Genomic DNA, 23,876 nt, shown 5'->3' on the forward strand with positions numbered 1-23,876 from the left:
TATTTCTCTGTGTGCGATTGTTTTTATCAAAAAAGGGATTCCTAACAATTTGTTATGCAAAGTTTTATAGGTTTTTAGTTTTGGTGGACCTCACTAGGGGTGGGGGCGGTGATGGAGAGGGTTGCAAAGGCTGGGTTAGGAGGAAGAAACACGAGATACAGGCAGATGAATTGTGCAATTGGGTTCTTCATCTCAACCCAGATCGAATGGAGAGGAGATAAAGAGAATAGAGAGAAGAGGAGGTCTTACCGTAGCTATTCAAGTCACCGATGGAGAAGAAGAAGGCCCTTGCAGCTCCAATTTGCAGGTCTTCAACGTCTTACTAAAGTTCACTTCAGCCAACGGTAAATGGTTTTCAAACCCTAAGGAAAGGAATGGGTTGAGGTTAAAATTCTCTTTTCATATTTTTTTATTGTTTCAAGTTAACACCTTACTCTAAAAGGGGACGAAAGTGATTTTTGATAACCAAGGAAGTGTTGTGAATATGGGGCAATGTATAAGGGGGTCTGTGTAATTTACCCTAAAATTTTGTTGAATAACACTTTATTCATTCCTGTGTTTATTTGCTAGGTAATAGAAATTTTCACTTGTGCCTGCAAGGTAAAGATAGGGTCAAATCTTTGTCCTATCCAAATAGAGTAAAAGTAAAGATGTTTTGTTTTTTAAGAGAGAAGTGAAAGGATGAAGTTTTCCTTCAACCGCGGTCAAGGGATTTTCCCTTAAATGAGGGCTTGAAATGGTGTCTATAGGGTATGAATAGTATTGGAAGTATTTTTGACCATTCATAGATAGAAGGTAGACAGAGTCAGGGTCCTCTACTACCGAGCTGCCCGTACTGCTGTGTGCGCCCCACATACAACAAGACATGAAAAGACCATCTTACACCTGCCCAAGCGGGATTAAGATAGTCTTTTTGGCCTTGCTATGTGTGGGGCGCACGACAGTAGGGGTAGCTTGGAAGTAGAGGATCCGGATTCAAGGTAGACATTGACAACCATTGATGGCTGTCTTTTTCCTTCATGCAAAATGAAAAAAAAAAATATTTGCCAAAACGAGATGAGACTTTGGCAATTCACAAAAATAAAATAAAATAAATAAAATAATTGATTGAAAATACAAAACAAAAACACCAATACATGGTGGATGCATATGATTAAAGGGAAATGCTAATTGCATGAAAGCATGTGGATTGCTCTCTTTGTGATCACTCCAACGATGCAAGAGTAGTCCATGGAAGAATTCTATTACTATGCATGCAAATAGCACTTGTACTTGAATTGAGCTTAAAAAATTGCCATGCGGCTAATGCAAACCATGTCCCATCCCAACTTTAGTTATTTAAGGAATAATATCGATATACCAATCCTGAAATGGAGTGGTGTAGATACGATAGTAACGATACCCCCTTATTTTGGCATCATCTATGCTTTGAGAGATGAATTTTGAATGGTTTCAATTCATATATTAGGAGACCCACATCAATAAATTAGGTAGAGGAGAGAGAGCTAGTAAAGGGGCGTGTACACGGTTATGTGCCCATCTTTTTTCCTATAAATAAACTTTAGACTCAAATACCTCCCTTAGTCCCTTATAACTTTCAATGCTTAACTTTTTGCCACTTAACATGTAAGCAAAGGATCTTTGTTTGGATTGAAACTTAGAAATGTCTGGGATATTGAGTTAATAACAGTCTACAAAATTTGGGCCCCACACAAACTAGTTGCGATCGACCATGAAACCCAACTAACAAAGATCAACAAACATTGTTTAAAAACTTGGAATTGGATTGAAGGTATCAACTATGATTGATCTTCATTCTGGATGTACCAATCTAGTTGATTATGGGGTTTTAGGATAAAATCATTAGGTCTTGGGATCTAAGGGGTCAATTTAAGGGTTTATAGGATAAATTTGACTACGGATGCAACAAGGTTGGGCTGGGCCGGGCTTTATAGAACCCTAGCCCAACCTTAAGTCCCCTTAGCTGGGCCGAGGCCCGACCCGACCCTGACTCAGGGCCCGAAAAATCCAACCCTGACCCGCCCTCAGGGTCGAGCCGGGTTGACCCTGAATGGCCCTAAGCATGGGAAGGGGGAAGGAAATGAATGGGTTGGACTGCGCCAGGTAGAAAATTATCAATTTTACGTAAAATAACATAGTAATAAAATGTATTATATCACTTATTGTCTTCATATATAAAATATTGGGAGAATGTTCTCTGTGCCGCAGCGTAGCTTGCGCCCAGGCACATGGGCAGCCTGTGCAGGGGGGCAGGGTGGTCATTGCGCCCACGCCCATGTGCCTGGGTGCAGGCTGCATTGCGGCACAGAGAACGAACACCCCTAAAATATTATATAACAAAATATGGGTTACGTTTAAATTTTATAATATATATTTTATAGTATTAACTTAAAAAGGGCCGGGTCAGGCTTAGCCCGAGGCCTCAACCTTGGCCCTACCCGACCTTGATTCAGGGCTAGAAATTTCCAACCCTGACCAGCCCTCAGGGCCAAATATCTCAGCCCAGGCCCTGTTTGGGCTCAGGGCCGGCTAGGGCGGGTTCTAGTTGACAAGGCCAAACTTGCACCCCTAGATTTGACACCTGATTTGGGATTTAAAATGAAAATTGCAGATGGTGATTGCGCAGATTCTTATTGTACGAGTCATTCAATGACACCAATTTCCGGTTTAAATTTGTTAATTGGCCCGACAAGAAACATATAAAATTGCAAGGTGATTACGCAGTCTTTAATATTACAAAAAAACAAAAAGCAACTTATTACTTAGGCCATCTTTGGTATAATTTTTATTTTTGATTTTTGCCTTTAAAAACGTTTTTGCTTCCGTTTGGTATCATTTATGGAATCTGTTACTATTTAAAAATATTGAAAAAAAGCAAAAACCAAAAATGGTTGAAAAGCCGTTCATGATTTTTAAACTCTTTTTGCGCAGAAGTTTTTGAAAACTTTAAAATGCACGTTTAAAATGCACTTTGGTATTCCATCCCTATATGATTTTTAAACTCTGTTTAAAATGCACGTGGTTGTAACAACTCTCTTTTGAGGTTCCACCCTTCTGTCTCTCACTCTCTCGTCCCTCATGTCTGATACCATTCATAGGTCGCAACATCAAATCTAAAGCGCATGTTGGCACGGATCTGCATGCAAAGATTACAATTTTGATGGAATACCAAAATATCGCCCCAATTCTAGACTGATGAGAGGGGGAATCAAGAGAGTAAAAACAACCAATGTAAGAATAGGAGTTTTTTTTTTTTTTATTAAAAGAAGCTTATATTAATAGGAAATAATTAGATCTTACAACCTGTAATATGTCATTCCATTAGCATCATTCCTTATTATAATAGGAAAGAGCTTCTGGAAGACAATCAAGACTAAAATCAATTTTATGAGTTAAATGCACAAAACTAGTCAAATAGTCAACACAGCCATTGATCTCCCTGACATGATATATAAAGCTACAACTACGAAAGCTAATGCGCAAGCAACGAATTTCCTCAAGCAGCCATAATGCATCCCATTGGGGATAAAAGGATCCCACAATCATTTGCACCGCCACCACAAAATCAGAGCGCAAGTGCACCTGCTGGCTCTCCTTAATGAAGACTTGGACATGAATTCGTTGAGAAGTCACTAAATAGGCTGTAGAGAGACCAAGTGTGGGTTCCACAGTACCCAAATCCGACCAGAGTCAACAATATCACTATTGGTACAACAATAGGAGTTTTGTATAGACCAGAGTCAACTATTGGCATAGGAGTTTTATATAGACCTGCAATTACAATTTGTAAAAACAGCCAAAGTGAAAACTCTTTTCCGCATGCGCTGAAATTGAATTTTAAAATGCACGTGGTTGTAACGGCTCTCTTTTAAATTTGTAAATTGCCCAAGATGTAATTAAGAACAAAACTCTTCCCTCTCTCACTCTCTCGTCCGCTCCTCTTTGTTCTGCCCAACCGATCTCCTCTTTTGGAAGCAAAGCCAAGCTGAGGGGAGCGTCTCCGACACCACCGGGAATCTGGGAATGAAGGATTGGCTGTGTTGTTGAGCGAAGCAGAAGCAGAAGCAGAGTTATTGTGTCAGAGAAGGGTAAGAACTTCCGGTTTTCTCTCTAGTTGTCTTCTTGTTGTATTGTGCCAAACTCTCCGTTCAATCCTGGTGAGGGGATTTCTTGGCCCTTTCTCCGCAAGAAGTCATGGCCGAAACCTCACCTCAGCCAACTGTATCGGAGCCGCCGCCGCCGCAGCAGCAGCAACCGTCACAATACTAGTGTCACCACTGTGAAAAGCGGGTCTCCGTCGAAACCCTAACCAACATAACCCACTTGATCTGCTGTGATTGCAAGAATGGCTTCGTGGAGTCCATCGACGCCTCCGCCCCTCCAGCCTCGCCTCCTACACCCCCGACCAATCTTCAGACCCTACAGCCCTCATTCAGCCAACAATTTATCAAAGTCTTACGGTTAATTGTTCAGTCAATTCGTGACGAAGACGCTCCTCCTCCTGCTCAGCTTCCCGATTCTACCTCAGATCCACCTGCGCCGTTCGAAGGTGATGATTTTCTCCGGATTGAGCTTGATGGATGGGACAACGACGATGACGACGATGAAGATGAGCTTGAATTCGGTAACATCGATGCAGATCGATCTGACGATGAGATTGGGGAAGAGGAAGACGATCGTGATCGAGAGGACAATGAAGGGGATCGGCGTGGAAGGCGTCGGGACATCCTCAGGCTCCGCATCAGGGATTTTGCCTCTCGTGCTACAAGCAGACGGAACAGGAACCGGATCCTGCACTGGTCCGAAATCCTGATGGGGTTGGAAGACAACTCGATCGAATTGCGCATGGAGATGCCTGAATCGGATGGTTATATGGGGAATCCGGAGGATTATTTGGATGCTGCGGGATACGAGGTGTTGTTGCAGAACCTGGCGGAGAGCGACGGAGGAACGAGGAGAGGGGCCCCACCTGCGTCGAGATCGGCAGTTTCCGCGTTGAAGACGGTGGAAATCATGCCGGAGGAGGAGGTTTTAGTTTGCGCGATTTGTAAAGAATCCGTGCCAGTGGGTGAGACAGCGAGGAAATTACCGTGTGGGCATGGTTACCATGGGGAAGGCTGCCCTAGTGGAAGAAGAAGAAGACCAAGAAGAGAGATGGTGAGGGGAGAAGGCAGAGGGAAGTGTTGCTCTTACAGGCGAACCACTGTTGTCATCTCCTCCATCAACGTCGTCGCTGCTTTTTACATTCTGCACTTTCTCTGCAGTTCCCTCCACATCTATTACAACAATGCCGATTCCAACGGTTAGTCTTTCCAGACTAGATGGTTAGGTTTCACCACAAGGTCCCCATCTCGCGTTTTCCCTTTTTAACCTATATATATTTCGCCTTTTCTGGGTTTAATTTGGATCTTCTTGAAGAACCGATTGGCTACTTTTGGTTTGTGGGCGCAGTTTGCTTCCACTGAACGAACCCACTTTATTATTTCTGTTATCCTTCTTTGTCCGTTGCTATTTCGATGAAAGAGCTTTGTCTTTTTGCAGACGGTAAATTCACTGAGGATCAAATTAAGAGAATGGAAGATTCTATTCGGGTTCGAAAGGCATCAGAACCCATAGAACTTGTTAGATTGGTGAGTTCCATTTTGTTTTTTCCTTTCTTTATTTAGAAAATTTTCTTCTTGTTTTTTGTAAACCCCTTGTGTAGAGGTCCAAGGAGTTGTGGACTTTGAGTTATTGTGTCAATAAGACTTGATTTTGTTCTATTTTTTTTCTGTTTGTAAAAGGTGAGGGATATTAAAAAGGAATTTTCCAGACAAAAAAGGGCACCAGAATTGTCTCTACCTGTGAAGCAGCTAATTAATAAGGAGATTCGACAGAAGTTGAAAGGGCTGAACGCTAAAGCAAATGTGAGTGAACAGCGAGGTGGGTGTGCTTAATTTTTATTTAATTTCACCTGCACTTGGGTCATTGCCATTGCTTTTCTTTGTATGGAAATGTGGCTTGAATGCTTTACAATTCATCAAGTTGAACTGCAAAGTAAACTGGTGATGCCATTATATCGTTATAAGAATGCATTATTGTTTACAAGGGGGATAATTACTGTCGTTTGTTCAGATTGCCTTTAGCATGATTTCAAGCTTCTATTTAATAGCTAATCTATGAGAATCATTATTTCTATTCATCTGGAGGATCAATGCCCAATGGTTCCTATGTCATACTTGTGCTTAAGGGTCGCTGGTCAAATTTATTATTTGACCTTTATGGGTGTATTACTGTGTTGCTTATATGGAGGTATGGTTCTTTTTGCTTTCTCCTTGGGACAAGTTGGTATCTCTTGGGTCAGCATGGGATTACGTTGAGGCATAAAACATGAAATGGGACTTCTATTCATTACAAAATTTTTAAAAAGCCAAATTTTTGCTTTTAGATGTATTAAAAAAGCTTAGCTCTTTTATTTTGATTTTGTGGATCTTATAGCATCACAATTGACAACCAGAGTCATAGAAGACTTTGCTATATCATTGCAAAATGATATAAGATTAAATGATAAATATCCATGAATTAAATTCCTTTATTGGAAAGAGCATGTTTTCAGCATGAATAAGCAAGCTCAACGTCAACTTTGATGTTTGCAGCATATGGAGATTGAGAGGTGCTTCTGGATGACAATAGACTAACTGAATAATTTATATTGTAAAATTTATAAAACACACATATGATCTGATATTTCGTTGGTTTTTATGATGCTTCAATTAAGTGCAGCTTAGTCATTAGAAACATGATTTCCCAGTATAAATCCCACTTGAAACAGAGGTTAGCTTGGCTTTGTATTTTGAGGTTGAGATACCCTTTATTCCATCAGTACTACACACGTCTAGATTTGGACTGAAATTGCAACTTTAGAGGATGCCGTGATACCTTTTGGACCACCACCTACTGCCACATATACAATTTGAACCCTGTGAAACATAGTTGTCATGGCACCTAGTCAACCAAGGTGTTGGAGGGCCGCCTAAGCGCATAGGAGATAAGGTGCCCACCTAGGTGTTGTCTTGCCCTACTATTTTTTAATATAGCCCATTAAAGTTAGTAAGCTACACATACATCAATTAATTAACAGGCCATTACAGAAATAGAAAACTCAATATGTTAAAAACTAATAGTTTCTTAAGTTGAATTCAAGAATGAAAAGGGTAATCAATATCATTCCAACACTCTCAACATGAACATATATTATAAACCGCAAGTAAAACCAGTGAGAATGCGAATTGCAGAACAACAAATAAACTAATATATTTTGAAAACACTTACAGAATTCAGACTTCAACCTATTGAACATTTTATTACAAGAAAGAATCAAAGTTTGATACATTGTATCTGATTTCTATATATGTTCTGAATAAAGCATCTCATTTCGACCTTTTCTTTCCACTTTCTAATTCCAATTAAAAAAAAGAACATAGCATATTAGTTATTATGAAATTGATGTCTACCATTGAGAAACAGAATTGACTTAATCTATCCCCCCCCCCCCCCAAAAAAAAAAGAAAAGAAAAAGAATTCACTTAAATGTCTGATACCCCTTTTTTACCCCTTGTATGGTTCTCAACCAACTTCTTGAGTCATTATGTTTCAAATTCATGGATCACCTTCCTGATTAAAAGCTAATTTTAATTATCAATTTAACCTCTTTTTTATATTAACGTTTCCTACTCTTTTGATTCATCGCATCGGAAACCACAATTTTCCTATTTGTTTCGCACAAATAAGTATTTTTGCTATCTTCACGTAAGTTCAGCAATCATCACTGGGAACCGTTGAGTAAAATAGAAAATTAAACAAAAGAAAAGGTCCATTTTTGTGGGAGCCATGTCTGGGAAGACATTGATCTCAATATCAAATGCAAAGGACTGTTAAGTGGAGTAATGGACAACATATAATTAAACAGGAAGGCAGGACCCGGAGGAGGAGGAGGAGGAGGAGGAGAGGAAGAAGAAGAGGAGGAAGAAATGACTGTAGAAAAAAGGGGGAAAGACTTCAGTTCTATCTTTTGCATGGCTTGAATAGAACCATGAAGGAGAGGAACTGATGAGAAGGAAATAGAACTCGATTTAGATTAGGGTTTTCGATTTTTTTTAACATTGATTCCATGCTTCTTCTCACCTCAATTAGAACATGTACATAAACCAATTGAAAGGTTAGAAATAGAATCAGTTTATTGAAAAAAATGTTACACAATAAGGGGCTGTATGGCAACGCTAAAAAGACACTTACTTCTGATTTTGTATTTCTTTGGAACAGGACTTTTATGTGTTGCACAGTCTATTTTTATGGTTTTTTGAAATGAATCTGAGTGAAAAGAACACTTGTTATAGCCATTTGTGAAACAGTTTGAAGAAGCTTAAAAAAAACAGAACCCAAATCTTAAAACAAAAGAGCCCGATATTACGGACTCTCAACCCTCCACCTCCACCACCATCACATCCTCTACCTCCACCACCTCCACCACCACCATCTCTATCTCCACCTCCACCACATGCGTTTGATTGATACATTCGACGATCTTGCTTATGTGGCTAAAAAATGTTCTCAATTATACGAGTAATGAAAATATGTGTAGCATGACATTTTATGTAATTTGGTACTAACCGAAGAAATACTTTTGTTAATATGCATTCCATATGTGTTTCTGTTCTTTTTTAGTGGCAGAAATACTTTTTATACAGTTCTATCATACAACAGTTTTTGACTCAGAAGTATTCCAAATTAACAGAAACATAAAAAAGTACTTTTGACTCAGAAATACTAATTTGGAATAGAAATGTTGCCATACAGCCCTGAACTCACCCACCCAATACCCAAAGTGGACCTAGGCACTGATTTAGAGCCTAGGGGACATTTAGTGTTACAAGGTGTGCGCCTTTTGCAAACACATTACCGTTAGACCATGCAACACTTTGTCAAGCGCCTGAACACCTAGATGACACCTTGACAACTATGCTGTGAAAATTGATACCTCGTTTGCAAGATAGGAGAAGTAGCGCAGAACGATTCATAAAAATACTACGGCAGTGTAATATATTTAGGTAGTAATGAGGCTTAGTTGGGTATGTAATGCAATCATAAAATCCAGATCATGGATCTTAGATGCAAGCAGGCCCAATGGTCAAATCTGTGATAAGATCTGAAATAAAGGAAGTAACTGTGTTGTTAAGGGAAGAAATCAAATTGATGGAAGGGGAGGGAGAGGAAGAAGAGAGAAGGAAGCATAAGTGATGCGCGACCTAAACTATGGAGTCATCTAAATGTATCCTTGTTCTCCAACCAGATCTGTTCTACATTATAGACGATACGCGACCTAAACTATGGATGTCTTTCCCCACTGCTTCACTTAGTGAATGCTGTCGCTCCCTGTGACTTGGGAGGTGATTTAAAACTCTACACCTTCATCACCTTCATTGCCTAGGTGTTCAGCTCTCAAATTTCAAATGAATGCCCGAACTAACCTAGGGTAGCATGGAAGGATTGGGCGAAGAATAGGATACCACCCAAAGTATTAAATTCTGGGGCGGGTCCGAAAAGTATCCTACTCTATAGAATTAATTATTCAGCCATGATCAATCTTCTTATTCTCTTACTGTGGCCAACTCCTCTCATCTCAATTAATCGGAGCTAAAACCGATCATGTTTTGATTCGGGATCGGGAACTCCTCTTCCCCTACCACCACGACCTCCCCTACGACCCCTTGCTGCAGCCATGTTTGATAGAATTCTGTATATATATACAAACAGACAATGATCTTAAAAAAAAATAATATGTATATATAAATGTATATATGTGTGTTTGATAAATGTGGAATGCTATAACCCCTATATACATGAAATTCTGCTAGGAAATTGGTATTTCGTGCTAAGTCTTCTTCCATTCTATTACTACTAGATGAATGAGAGGCTGACCATTGGCATAAGATGAAAGACCTAGGAGTATAATATAGCTTAGGAATGCCTTAAGTTTTACAAAAAAAAAAAAAAAAAAGAAAAAAAAGAAAAAAAAGAAAGGAGAACAGGATTCTCTAATAAAAGAGTGCAAACATAAAGAAAAGGGTAAGAAAAAGCTAGACAAATGGGGACTCATCCCACAACTAATGCAAGGGGTTTAGTAAAGATAAAAACATATATGGACTTTAACAAAGATCAAATGGGACTGCCAAGTAAAGCACAATTAAATCTTTAATAGAAACCATATGGAACTAACCTAATTTCATGGAAAGTGCATTGGAATTAGACCAAAGAAAGTACAGCACTATAGGTGACTGAATCCCCTATGAAATCAACCCAAGAAGCCATAGGAGATGTGTGGAAGCGAATAAATAACATTTGATATCATTAGGCTAGGCTTACCTAAGTCCTAGGATCCATTAAAACCCTAATCAAATTTAAAGTAACCTAGAGTATTAGAAGGAGAAGTTCCTAGATAAGAAGAAATTTCACATAAGAAAACTTATGAACAATCTAAGTATTGAAAGGTATAAGAAAATTTAGGGATTTCATAACGAAAGACCTAGGAATGCTAGTTTAGGCATCTTGCAAACACCTTGTAGGCATTAGAATAACAAGCTCTTCCTAAAATTGTTGAATTCCTTTACTTTAAACATAATGCAATCAAGCTAAGAAGAACTAAGAACAGAAAGAAGCTGGAACTGAAGGATGTGACAAAACTTTGCTCAACAATAGGTATGAGTGGAGTAATGGGTCACCGAATGTCCCCTCCGTTTGGGAGTGAACACCAGGGATCCCATCAATAGTCCAATTCATCCTACAGTTGAGTTAGGTATTGCAGAACCAGAAGTGAAAATCTTCATAAGGAAAGCCCTATAAGCAAGAGTTGTACAGACTTATGCACTACAACCCGAACCTAAACAATACAGATAAAAGTATAATGATCGAATTATATGAATATATCATGAACAGAATAGAATAAAATAAAGGAAGAACAGAATTGAACACCAAAGAATAGGTGGAACAAAAAAACAAATAAAAATAATAACAATAATAAGAAAAAGAATATTTTTGGGATATTTTTTTTTCCATTTTAGATACTTACCTTGTCGATATGGTGAGTGTGCCTTGTAATGGATTGTTCCCAAGTTGCCTTAGATACCCTTGGACCCCCCCCTCTTGAATATTCTTGAGTGTTTAGAGAAAGAATAGGAGAGTTTGGAAATGAGAATAATGTGCTTGGTTATTTTAAAATACTGTCTGACCTGAAACCGTTCAACAAAAGCCATCGACCAGTAGATCGTACGGTACCCAAAACAGGAAACAACTTAAGAGTGTAAATCATGATGCAGTTCTCAACTGTTCGGATTGTCTTCTGCATCAATTTCGAGGACGAAATTCTTATAAGGTTGGGGGAATGTGAAACCCGCCCTAGATCGGGTCTTATTTGAACCTATGTAATAACTCTATGTATGAAACCCGTTAGTAATTTTATATAAACTATTATTGTACGTATAAAACTAATGTCTTGGTTGTCTAATATGGGCTGAAACGTAATTTTCTCCTATGGGACCCACATATCTCCGGCGGGTCCGAGCTGCTCGTGTACCATCGTGACCGGGTTCTCAATTATGTAATGTACCATCAATCCTGGGACTTAACTTTAAGTTATTAAGGGGTAATGGTCTTTTAAATAGTTTAGAGAATCACATTCCCAAAACTAGTTCTTTTAGGCTCAAACCAAACAACCCTTAGTAGGACTTACTATATAAGATATACTTAGCTTTAGGATTAATTTTAACCCAAATCAGAAAACGTTTCTGCCTTAGAGAAGAGGAGAAAAAGGGAGGAAGACTTGAAGGGAACACTTGGAATTGGAAGGAGAACAACTAGAAAAGGCTGGATTAGTGGGCTGCTATCATCTTCCCTATTCACCGTTTGGTAAGTCTTCAAACTGCTCTGAATTTCCCAAATTCCTCCTTCCTTCCTTCCTTTCAAGCCGAGTTTATAACTCAATCAACCCAAAACCATGAAGCTAGATAGGTTGAGTTGTAAAGACTCTAAACCCTGCATGATTTGGGTTGATCTAGCTCAATTGGGGATCATCTCCAGCTCTGATGCTGTCCCAATGCCCTCTTTCCTTGGGATTCAGCCATGTTCTTGAAATTCCAAGAATTCATTTTTATTTAATTTTGATTGGAACTAAAAAATAGGCACTGTATGACCAACCGGATTCAGAGCCTGTGACCCCTACGGCCGGTCGGATTCAGGGCTGGTCTGAATCCGGCCCATCCTTGCTGTCTCTACTTTGGTCCTAGTTGGTTTAGGCTTTAACCTAGCTTATATAGGGTGTAATACATGCTATTTACTACTGTTTAGGACTGTAATTTCCTTTTGGTGAGGTTTGTTTGGGAGTTGGTTTCATCTACGGACTTGTACAAACATCCAACTCTAGGTAAGGGGATTTGACTTAATTTTAGCGTGTTTGTTGTATTAATTTCTGTTTGTTAATGTTTGCCATGTCATGCATCATATTATCATGCTGATCATATAGGTTTATAGTTTCTTTCTTCTTTGCATTAGATGATGTATGTTACTAGGATGCATTACATGATGCATATGCATAAAAATTATTTATGTTATTGAATTGATGTTGTTATTATTATTGTTGGACAGAAATGAAATACTCTCTTGCTTGATAATGATTCATATGCTATCATGATAATATGCATATGGTTAGGACTGGCATGAACCCAATGCTACGACCCTTGCCAACGGGGGTGAGGTGTTGGATAACCCGAGGCAGGTCTGAAGGGTATATACTGGAATGCCATTCACTGTCCTAGGTCTGAAGGGTACATACTGGAATGGGAACAAACAGTGGGGTTATCATTGGGGGTTCGTTGGGGTATGATGTGTTCATTCCAGAACTGGCGGGTCCCCATCGTAGTAGGGTGGTATTCTTGGGAAGACCGATGAGTTCATTCCGTGACTAAGAATATCATACCTATTACAGTAGCATTTATACCTCATGAGACTTAGAACTGTTGCTAGATGCATACTTAGCTTTAAGACCATGCATCATGGACTATTTTGCATCTGTTTGCATGTTTTCCCTTGCTGGGCTCAGTGGAGCTCATCCCTCGGTATTCTTTTATTTTAGACAAGGCAGCTGGCGTGATGTTGATGGATGTGGAGCTTGATGGGCACAAAGATATACGTGATGATGATAGCTGTACTTATTGGCTACTGCTTGAAGATGTTGGATGATGGGTTATGATATATGTTTTGATCAACTTATGATATTTTCTTTTTGTAAGTTAATCTTGTTGGATATTATGTATTTATATAAGAATGATTGTAAAGCTTAGATCAACAGTATGGTTATGTAAATACTTATGTTATCATTTAGTACTCTGCTACTGAAGTTCATAATAGTATTTTGTTCTTCCGCTGCATTCTCTGATTTCCATATAGAAACAGTGAGGTAGGCCACTGAACTGAGATCCTGGTGGATTTGGGAATGTCTGTGGACATTCGGTCACATAACCCAGGCAAGTCTGGGTGGGGTGTGACAACTTGGTATCAGAGCAAAAGTTCTCTGAACCTACCTTACAGTTAGCAGCATCTTCAGGTTTACCGATCCATAAGTAAACTTCTTTAGGATTAAAGCTTAAAAGAAAATAAAACACAGTAGGTAACAAAGACAGACTAGAAAACTGCTTTGAGCGGTGATAAAGCTGATAAATTAATTAAAGAGTACAACTGTTGATTTCATAAACCAATCCAACAAAATTACTTTGTAATTACAAGAAACAAAAGTACATAAACTTTAACATGAACCTAAACAAAAAAATAAAATAAATAAATATATATATATATATATATATATATATATATATATATATATATATATATATATATATATATATATTAATCAGCAACTCTAGTATCACTGATTCAAAGTTGATGGTGATGCTGGTGATGCTGATGGTGTTGAAGAAGTAGAAGGCCGAGGTGCCAGCACACGTCGAGGCATAGGTCTCGACAGCCTGTGTATGCCCATCCGTACAAGAGACCATGCTCAATAGATCATCTGGCCTTGCTTCACTTCCCTAGAACCCGATTCAATCATACTAGCCAGTCTACCCAATCTATTTCCTCCCCTCGAAGTAGATGCTCCAGCTGAGGTAGAAGGTCCAGCAAAATCAGCAGGAACTGTAGGAATGGTAGGCTGCACCTTAGTCTACTCCTCATTCCCTGTACTGCTGTCCTGTTCATTCCTCTCTTGCTTCTTCACTTAACCTTCATCAATAGTAGGCATAGACCCTGGAGACCTATTCAGAGTCGCTCATTAACCTTTATCTTCAAACGTCTCTACATCTCTCAATTCCATTCTTTTCATTGTTGTGCTACCCAATCCTTTGTCTTGCTCCCTATTAAACTCAACACTAAAATGAGTGAAAACAGTAGACAGTAAACTCCCATAGGGCCGGTTCCCATCCTCAGGGTAATCCGCGTGGATAGTCATTGTTCTCATAAGAACATGGGGTAAGCAGATCCGATACCTGACAACTCCAAGGTCAGGTTGGCAGCCAGGATTGAGATTTGTGTCCGATGCCCACCCTTGGGCACAATATTATGTTGTGCTATCCTCGAACTCATTCTTGTGGTTGGAACATAATTTGTTCCCTACTTCTCTCTCTCTCTCTCTCTCTCTCTCTCTCTCTCTCTCTATAATCCATCTATCAGCGTAGCAAAGACCATATCATACACCTGGGGACTCAGAAAATCCAAAGATTTTGTCCTTGGAGGGCAATATCTTCTTACACCTTCATTGGAGACTCTAAGAATCTTCGCTAATTGTGTTGTAGTGAATGTTGTGTCTCTCCCTGTGACTTGGGAGGTGATTTAAAACTCTACACCTTCATCACCTTCATTGCCTAGGTGTTCAGCTCTCAAATTGCAAATGAAAGCCGGAACTAACCTAGGCTAGCATGGAAGGATCGAGCGAAGAATAGGATACCACCCAAAGTATTAAATTCTGGGGCGGGTCCGAAAAGTATCCTACTCTATAGAATTAATTATTCGGCCATGATCAATCTTCTTATTCCTGTACTGTGGCCAACTCGTCTCATCTCAATTAATCGGAACTAAAATTGATCATGTTCTGATTCGGGATCGAGAACTCCTCTTCCCCTACCACCACGACCTCCCCTACGACCCCTTGCTGCAGCCATGTTTGATAGAATTCTGTATATATATATATGTACAAACAGACAATGGTCTTAAAAAAAAAAATATGTATATATAAATGTATATATGTGTGTTTGATAACTGTGGAATGCTATAACCCTATATACATGAAATTCTGCTTGGATATAGGTATTTCGTGCTAAGTCTTCTTCCATTCTATTACTACTAGATGAATGAGAGGCTGACCATTAGCATATGATGAAAGAGCCGAGTCCCCCTAAAAGAGACGCCAGACGGGTCGGATCGGGAGATTGATGGACAAGGCCCTCCCCAAGGCCAGGTCGGCCACTCCCGAGGCCGAGGACACCCTTGGGGGATTGATGCCCTTGACGTTGAAGGACAGCTTGGGGCGCTTTGGGTTCTTCGACGGGTTCTGATCGCCCTTCTCCCTCCTCTTCTTCTCTTTCTTCGGTGGGCTCAGCTTGCCGTTATTCTTCTCGGCCTCGAGGCAGACCACCGTGTCCTTGGGAGTTGGGGCTCGGCGTGGCCAACGCCTTACCCTTCCCAGCCTTGGAGGCCCCTGCTTTCGCCTTGGCCTTCTCGGCCGCCTTCTTCCTCCTCTCCTCCGTGAGCTCGACCTTCAACCGAGCCGAGTTGAGCTGGGGGATGTTGTCGACCACTGGAAGAAAGAAAAGAAAAGTTAGGCTACACAACAGAAAAATCACAAGTATCTAAGCTCGGCTTGGATTCCCTACCTGGGGTCAACCTCACAATTGGAGAAACTCCTCCATCAGGAGCTGCTGAACATCGAAGGGTGTCTGCCGAAGAATTTGGTCGTACGAGGGCTGGTCGTAGTCGTTCAAAGGCGACACCCGGTTGACATAGCTCAGCTTGATTTCCTTCCACTCGGTTTGGAAGGGACAGTTCGGGATGGTGGCGAAGAAGAACTGAGGCTTCCAGTGCTTGTTGGTGGTCGCCACCTAGCCCAGGTATTTGTCCGAGCTCGGCGGGTGAAGTAGTAGCACCCATTGTCTCGGTACCTCTTTAAATACCAGAGCTGAGGCAAGAGGTTTACCGAAGCGGCCCGACACATCCTGTCGAAGAAGTGGAAGGCGTACATCAGCAGCCACGCATTGGGGGTCAACTGCTTGGGCGATAGATGGAAGTGATCCAAGATCTGGTCCACCAGGCCGAGCATTAGGAATCGGAAGGCGTACTTGAAGGCGATCTAATATAGCGCCACCTCACCGGGTCTGATGAAGCAGGCCATCTCTCGAGGACGCGGGGCTCGGAGTTGGATGTCCTCGGGGATCGCGTACATCTCCCTCAAAGTCAGGAGCTTGGACTCGGTGACAGTGCTCTCAACCGAGCCGACACTCCCTTTGGCGGGCTTTGGGACGTCGGAAGAAGAGTCGACCGAACTAATCTCATCATCGAAAGATTTTTCTTCGTCTAACTCTTCATCTTCTCCTGAGGACGATCCCGAACTCTCAGCACGGTCCTCGGGGATGGGCTGAGCCTGATGGCTGGATTCTGGGGGCAGAGAAGGCTTCGGCACCGTGGTTCAGACGGGTCACCACCACTTCGGGCTCATCTAAGCCCGAGCCCAAAAGATCTACTAAGGGAGACAAAGGGGAGAGCTCTCGGCTCGGACTCACAGTGTCTCGCACCCCGGCGAGAACTTTGCCTTCGGAACCACTACCAACTAACATATTGAAAGAAGAAGACTTACTAGTTGGAGGAGGCTGGGGTGACGAGCTGAACACTTGGAAGAGCTGAACGCAAGCGAAGGCTGAGCACTTGGAAGATCCGAAGACTCTTGAGTTAGCCGAGCACTCTGAAGATTTGAACTGGAACAAATGAAAGAAGAACCTTCACTATTTATAGTCACCGAATCGCCAAGATCCAACGGCCGAGGGAAAGCTAAGAAGATCTAACGGTTCAGATCAGGAGACGGTTCGAATTCCCAAGCACCATCATTACGCCGAGTAACGTGTCAGTGACAACATTAATGTCAGAGTCCGTACGAAACGTCAAATCATCATTGAGAAAGGACTCGGATTCGGCCTCAGGACGAAGTGATCAAGACCCCGAAGACCTTACTCACCAAGGCCGAGCCGAGCCTTGATGAGTGGGGGGTCTGTGATGAGTCATAGAACCAGCCTCCATATAGAAGGTGACACATGGACTGACCCAGGCCGAACCTGGATACCGAGCCGAGCAGACCATGCGATGCCAGGTAATGAAGAAGGATGATTACCCCATTCGCCGAAGTGGCCGAGCACTAAGGCCAAATACTGTTCGGCTACACGGCCGAGGATCACTGATGACTAGTACCGGGCCGGGCAGCCATGTGGCCGACCCCTTAAAGAGCCCGTCGAGCCGAGCATCTGGCCGAGGCTCTGCACACCCGACACCTGAGCCGAGCATGAAGCTGAGCATCAAGGGCATGGCCGTCCGAGGCCGAGGCCCCTCCAGAGGCGGTTACTACGACTCGCCTATGATCACGGAGCCACGTCACCATATCCCGACAATCACGGGATATGAATCGGGCCGCAATCCAACGACGAAATTGAATTATGCTCCAATAAGGACTCTTACCTTATTAAGAGTCCGACTCCGAGAATAACTCTCATCTTTGCTCCACATGGAAGAGCCCAACCAAAGAAGGACTCTTACCATACAAGGACTCTTCCGGTTGCCTCAACTCGTCCTATAAATACCCAGGTATGGAGCTCTAACGCTTATCTCACTTTTCACTAAGTTGAAACGCTGTTGCACCGGAGACCTAACTTAAGCATTGGAGTTTCCTTGGTCGGAGCCACACCGGCACTCCTGTGCTCACTCGGTTTTTGCAGGCTCTTCCTTGGGCGAACTGGGCGACGGAGGTTTTCACACGCAAGAAAAGGTATAAGAAAATTAAGGGATTTCAAAACGAAAGACCTAGGAATGTTAGTTTAGGCATCCTGTCAAACCCCTTGTAGGCATTAGAATAACAAGAAGAACTGAGAACAGAAAGAAGCTAGAACGGAAGGATGTGACAAAACTTTGCTCAACAATAGGTATGAGTGTAGTAATGGGTCACCGAATGTCCCCTCCGTTTGGGAGTGAACACCAAGGATCCCATCAATATTCCAATTCATCCTATAGTTGAGTTAGGTATTGCAGAATCAGAAGTGAAAGTCTTCATAAGGAAAGCCCTATAAGCAAGAGTTGTACAGACTTATACACTACAACCCAAACCTCAGAAATATAGATAAATGTATAATGATTGAATTATATGAATATATCATGACCAAAATAGATTTCCGCCCAGTAGTAGTAGCTCATCCAAAAGCAAATGGACAGGCAGAAGTGTCGAACCGAACACTGCTAGCGGGGATCAAGAGGAGATTGGATGAAGCAAAAGGAAGATGGGTGGAAGAGCTACTGAGCGTGCTGTGGGTGTACCGAACAACTGTGAGAACTCCAACTAGGGAAAGCCCGTTCCGGCTGGCATACGGAACCGAAGCGCTCACCCCCGTGGAGGTTAAAGCCTCATCATATAGAGTACTCAGCTTCGATGAGAACATATGAAGACGGACTTAGGGCAAATCTTGACTTCCTCAACGAAGTAAGAGAGAACGCGCTACTCCGGAATACCACGTACCAACAGAGGACGGCCAAGTACTATAACTCAAGGGTAGAAAGAAGACACTTTCGTCAAGGGGACCTAGTCTTTAGGAAGGCAAGCGGATCCCAACCAAGGCAACATGGAAAACTAGCTGCCAATTGGGAGGGGCCGTACTTAGTCTCTAAACAACTCCGCCCAGGGACGTATCGCTTGCAGACTCCGGGAGGCAAGAAGATACCAAGACCGTGGAACTCCGAGAACTTGAAGAAATTTTTTCAGTAAAAGTGACAAGTATTTTGTTTAGCTTGGCTCAGACTTCGCCTAGTTTTCGTTCAGTTCCACCCTCGGGCTCGGCCTCGGCTTTCATGTTCGGATCAGTTCAAAAATTTGTTTGAAAATTCAACATCAAGAAAATGAGATTGTTCTCCACCGCCGAGTTTGTTTCAAGCCTACCACGCACTAAGTCATAAGGCTAATCCTCATAGATTGACCAACACCGAAGACCGACCCACACAGGTCGGCAACAAGGTTATAAGACCAGCCCTCGTAGGCTGGCTGACTAAGACTAGCCCTTATGGGTTTGCTACGTTCCAACCATAAAACCGAGTATGGCAGTCGAGCCGATCAATAAAGGTTAAAAGAAAATTAACTAAGGCATGGAGCTCGGCTAAGAGATCAGGCTCGGTACAATGCTCCTATGCTAAAGCCAATCATGGCGACTGAGCCGGCCGCTAAGGTTGGAAGGAAATTAGCTATGACGATGACCGAATTGACCGCTAAGGTTGGAAGGAAATTAGCAAAGGCATCAAACTCGGCTGAGCGATCGGACTGGGTACTCGGACACAAGAACAATGCTAGCAAACCGATAAAAAGAAGTGGCCGAACACAAACACTTGGACAAATTTTGCAAGAAAAGATCATTTCATTAATTAAAGCCTACGCTCGACACAGTACATTTGAAAAGCCGATGGCTCGGCTTAGTACATAAAAAAAAAAAAGAGGTAAAAAAGATTGTTCTCAAAACCCCGAGCACGGGGACATACATCATCAGCAAAAAAAGAAAAAAGAGGGAACTTCAAAGAGTGGGGGTGTCTTGGGGGTCCTCGGCAGGGAGGTCGTTCGGGTCTTCAACCGGGATGGGCGTCTCGGCCAGGGGGTCGACCGCGGTGGGGGCAGCCTGGAGAACTTCAACCCTGTCCTCCTCTCCCAAGTCCTCGAGCACGGTGGCCGCGTCTTCATCGAACTGGGATAGGTTTAGATCGGGGTAGGCGTCCCTCAGCTCGGCCAAAAGCTCGACTCGGCCCTCATCGTAACTAGCTGAATAGGAGGGCTTCCGCAAGTTGTGGTACACCTCCGCTAAGTCCTTCGACTGGAGGTACTCCCCCACGGCCTCGCTCCTAGCATTGGCCAGGTTGGACTCTGCATTCTTGTTCACCTGCTCGAGCTCGGCCTTCAAAGTCCGCACCTCCTTCTCGGTCTGGACTCGAAGCGAGTCCATCTCGGCTCGGAGGGTGCCGAGGTCGGCCTCGGCTTTCTTTCTCTTCCCCTACTCCTCTCGGAGCACCTGAATGGCCTCCTTCTCTGCCGTCGTTGCCTGGGCCTCAAGATAGGCGTTGTTGGAAACCACCGCCTCAAGCCGAAGAGCGGCCTCGACCGCCTTAGAGAAACCCTGGGATAAAAGACCGAAGTAAACGTCATAGCGCTGAGTAGAAATAATAAATGATGGCATGAGGGGGAAGAACTCACCCTAGCCACATCTTGGAACAACGTAGACAAGAGCTCGGCGTCGCTCAGGCCCAAGAGAAGAGCCCTGTCGACCTAAAGACGGCCATCGTCGAGCCACTCCCAAGCGTGAGCGGCCGAGGTTAGAGCGGAGTCCCCCTGAAAGAGACGCTAGACGGGCCAGATCAGGAGATTGTTGGACGAGGTCGTCCCCAAGGCCAGGCTGGCCACTCCTAAGGCCGAGGATACCCCTGGGGGATTGATGCCCTCGACGTTGAAGGACAGTTTGGGGCGCTTTGGGTCCTTCGGCGGGCTCAGATTGCCCTTCTCCCTCTTCTTCTCTTTCTTTGGTGGGCTCAGCTTGCCCTTATTCTTCTCGGCCTCGAGGCCGATCACCATGTCCTTGGGGCTCAGCGCGGTTAACGCCTTGCCCTTCCCAGCCTTGGAGGCCCCTGTTTTCGCCTTGGCCTTCTCGGCCGCCGCCTTCTTCCTCTCCTCCGCGAGCTCGGCCTTCAAACCAGCCGAGTCGAGCTGGCAGATGTTGCAGACCACTGGAAGAAAGAGAAGAAAAGTTAGGTTACATAACAGAAAAATAACAAGTATCTAAGCTCGACTTGGATTCCCTACCCGGGGTCAACCTCCACAATTGGAGAAACTCCTCCTTCAGGAGCTATTGAACATCGAAGGGTGTTTGTCGAAGAATTTGGTCGTATGAGGTCTGGTCGTACTCGTTCAAAGGCGACACCCGGTTGACATAGCTCAGCTTGATTTCCTTGCACTCAGTTCGGAAGGGACAGTTCGGGATGGTGGCGAAGAAGAACCGAGGCTTCCAGTGCTTGTTGGTGGTCGGCACCTGGGCCAGGTATTTGTGTGAGTTCAGGGCCGAACACTTCTGTGCTCGGTGGGTGAAGTAGTACCACCCGTTGTCTCGGTACCTCTTTAAATACCAGAGTCGAGAGAAGAGGTTTACCGCAGCGGCCTGACCCATCTTGCCAAAGAAGTGGAAGCCGTACATCAGCAGCCATGTGTTCGGGGTCAACTGCCTGGGCGATAGATGGAAGTGATCCAAGATCTGGTCCACCGGGTCGAGCACTAGGAACCGGAAGGCGTACTTGATGGCGATTTCGTATAGCGCCACCTCACCAGGCCTGATGAAGTAGGCCATCTCCCGAGGACGCGGGGCTCGGAGTTGGATGTCCTCGGGGATCGCATACATCTCCCTCAAAGTCAGAGCTCGGACTCGGTGACCGTGGCTCTCAATCGAGCCGACACTCCCTTTGGTGGGTTCTGGGACGTCCGAAGAAGAGTCGACCGAACCGATCTCATCATCAGTGGATTTCTCTTTATCTGACTCTTCGTCTTCTCCCGAGGATGATCCTAAACTCTCAGCACGGTCCTTGGGGATGGGCTGGGCCTGATGGCTAGTTTTTGGGGGCAAAGGAGGCTTCGGCACCGTCGTTCGGATGGGTCGCCACCACTTCGGGCATGTCTGAGCCCGAGCCGAAAAGATCTGCTAAGGGAGACAGAGTGGAGAGCTCTCGGCTCGAACTCACAATGTCTCGCACCCCGGCGAGAACTTCGCCTTGGGAACTACTACCAACTAACATGTCGAAAGAAGAAGACTTACTAGTTGGAGGAGGCTGGGGCGACAAGCTGAACACTTGGAAGAGCTGAACACAAGAGAAGGTTGAGCACTTGGAAGATCCGAAGACTGAGTTAGCCGAGCACTTTGAAGATTTAAACTGAAACAAATGAAAGAAGAACCTTCAATATTTATAGTCACCGAATCGCCGAGATCCAACGACCAAAGGAAAGCTAAGAAGATCTAACGGTCCAGATCAGGAGATAGTTCGAATTCCCGAGCACCATTATTACGCCGAGTGATGTGTCATTGACAGCTTTAATGTCATAGTCTGTACGAAACTTCAAATCGTCGTTGAGAAAGAACTCGGATTCGGCCTCAGGACGAAGTGATCAAGACGCCGAAGACTGTACTCACCCAGGCCGAGCCGAGCCTTGATGAGTGGGGGGCCTGTGATGAGTCTTAGAACCACCCTCCATACAGAAGGTAACACGTGGACTGACCCAGGCCGAACCCGGGCACCGAGCCAAGCAGACCATATGATGCTAAGCAACGAAGAAGGATGATCACCCCATTCGCCGAAGCGGCCGAGCACCAAGGCCAAATATTGTTCGGCCACACGGCTGAGGATCACCGATGACGAGTACCGGGCCTGTAATGAGTCATAGAACCACCCTCCATACAGAAGGTGATACGTGGACTGACCCAGGCCTAACCCGAGCAGACCACGTGATGCAAGGCAACGTAGAAGGATGATTACCCCATTCGCTAAAGCGCCCGAGTACCGAGGCCAATGCCACATAGCCAAGGATCACCGATGACGAGTACCGGGCAGGGTACCCATGTGGCCTTACCCGCTAAAGAACCTGCCGAGTCGAGCATCTCGCCGAGGCTTTACTCACCCGACACCTGAGCAGAGCACGAAGCCGAGCATCAAGGGCACGACCGTCCGAGGCCGAGGCCCCTCCAGAGGCGGTTACTACGACTCGCCCAAGATCACTGAGCCACGACACCTTATCTCGACAATCACGGGATACGAATCGGGCCGCAATCCAGCGACGAAATCGAATCATGCTCCAATAAGGACTCTTACCTTATTAAGAGTCCGACTCCGAGAATAACTCTCATCTTTGCTCCACATGGAAGAGCGCAACCTAAAAAGGACTCTTACCATACAAGGACTCTTCCGGCTGCCTCAACTCGTTCTATAAATACCCAGGTATGGAGCTCTAACGCTCATCTCACTTTTCACTGAGTTGAAACGCTGTTGCACCGGAGACCTAACTTAAGCATTGAAGATTCCTTAGCCGGAGCCACACCGGCTCTCCTGTGCTCCCTCGGTTTTTACAGGCTCATCCTTGGGCGAACCGGGCGACAGAGCTTTTCACACGCAAGAAAAGGTATGAGAAAATTTAGGGATTTCATAACGAAAGACCTAGGAATGCTAGTTTAGGCATCCTGTCAAACCCCTTGTAGGCATTAGAATATCAAGCTCTTCCTAAAATTGTTGAATTCCTTCACTTTAAACATAATGCAATCTAGCCAAGAACAATTGAGAACAGAAAGAAGCTGGAACTGAAGGATGTGACAAAACTTTGCTCAACAATAGGTATGAGTGCAGTAATGGGTCACCGAATGTCCCCTCCTTTTGGGAGTGAACACCAAGGATCCCATCAATATTCCAATTCATCCTACAGTTGAGTTAGGTATTGCAGAACCAGAAGTGAAAGTCTTCATAAGGAA

At 43.7% G+C, this 23,876-nt stretch overlaps 1 pseudogene; it reads left to right on the top strand.

Moving 5' to 3' along the window:
- The first annotated feature begins 4,215 nt into the window (after positions 1 to 4,215).
- On the top strand, positions 4,216 to 22,225 carry LOC122659039 (annotated as a pseudogene).
- The last annotated feature ends 1,651 nt before the right edge of the window (positions 22,226 to 23,876 follow it).

This window comes from Telopea speciosissima, chromosome 4, assembly GCF_018873765.1.
Source record: "Telopea speciosissima isolate NSW1024214 ecotype Mountain lineage chromosome 4, Tspe_v1, whole genome shotgun sequence".
Taxonomy (NCBI): Eukaryota; Viridiplantae; Streptophyta; class Magnoliopsida; order Proteales; family Proteaceae; genus Telopea; species Telopea speciosissima.